Raw genomic sequence first — 1,588 nt, 5'->3', positions numbered from 1 at the left:
CTTGACCCTGATGTTTCTGTTTTCTGGAACATTCTCTCCCCAGCTCTTCCCATGGCCACGTCCTTCTAACCATTCAAGTTTCTGCTCAAATGTTGTCTCTTGGACAGAAATTTCTCTGAACGACTTAGCTAAATATGTGAGGCTACATGGTCTCTGTTGCAACTGCTGAAATCTGCCGTTATAGCATGAAAACAGCCATAAACAATATGTATTAAAAAAAAATGAAGAAAGCCAACAATATGTAAGTGAATGGGCATGCTTGGTTCCAATAATTTTATTTACAAAAGCAGGCACCAGGCCAAATTTGGCCAATGACTATAGTTTGCTGATCCCTGCTCTAACTTATGTCTCATTTGATTTTCTTCATTGTACTTACAGCTATCTAAAATTATTTATTTATTTGTACAGCGATTGATTATTTTCCTCTCCCCTTCTCCCCTTAGACTGTTAACTCTTTGAGCAAGGACTTTATCAGTCTTGTTTAACACTGCCGTGGTCACCAGCCTCCAAGATGCCCCCCAATAAGCTCCACTTCCTGGTATTCACTACACGATGAAGTTCTCTTCCAAATGGAATAGGGCTGTCCTGTATAATCACTAGGATAGCGTGGAAGAGAAGGAGTGTGACTTTCAAGGCCAGGTTATAAAAGGCATTGTGGCTTCCATCTTGCCATCTTGGATCGCTTGCTCTAAGGAGGCCAGCAGCCATGTTGTAAGGATGCTCAAGCTGCCTTATGGTAAGGTCCACATGGAGAGGAGCTGAGGCCTCCTGTCAACCGCCAGCCATGTCAACGAGCCATCTTGGAAGTGGGTCCTTCAGGCCCAGTCAAACCTTCAGGTGACCATGGCTCTGGCTGACTGTAACCTCATAAGAGATCCATCTAGCTAAGCCACTCCTGAAGTCCTACCATACAAAAAGTGAGGAATAATAAATGTTTGTTGTTTAAATAATGTGTTATGCAGCCATAGATAAAATATAGTTGGCCAGCATAGTATCTGACATATAGTATGTGCTCAATAATTATTGGTTAATAAATAAGTAAGGTGCTCAATAAATATTATAGAAGAACACATTGTCAAAATAAATATTTGAAAGACATTAATGTAATATTATACAAATATTTGTGAAAATCCAAGTTAAATAATATAGAAGGGCACAATTGAGTCTTACCTAATCTACTAACAGGACAAGGTGCCTATACAAGAATTCTTCCAATATTGAGATCTTAAGCTTCTGGGATGCTCAGTTCCTGTGTTTCTAGTACTTTCTAAGTTTATGATTATATGATCTTGAGATTTTAGGTGCCTGTTTCACCAAGTTCAGAATTCTAAAATTTTGTGATTCTATAATTCATTTATCAATACATTTTTTTCAGTACCACTTCTCTATGGGGCACAGTGCCAGGAGCTAGGGATTCCGTAAAGACAACCCTGGTTTGCCCTTCTATGGCTGATGGGGACAGAGGCAAGCACATGGGCATGTATGATACACAGCTCTGTTATGCAGATAGCTCTGTTATGCAGGGGCAGCAACCCAGCCTCCTTGGGAGGCTCATAAGCAGAAATGGTTTCCCAGGAGAGACAGGAGA

Source organism: Pteropus vampyrus, unplaced genomic scaffold (assembly GCF_000151845.1).
Source record: "Pteropus vampyrus isolate Shadow unplaced genomic scaffold, Pvam_2.0 Scaffold147, whole genome shotgun sequence".
Classification (NCBI taxonomy): Eukaryota; Metazoa; Chordata; class Mammalia; order Chiroptera; family Pteropodidae; genus Pteropus; species Pteropus vampyrus.
Note: the sequence above shows the minus strand (reverse complement) of the source record.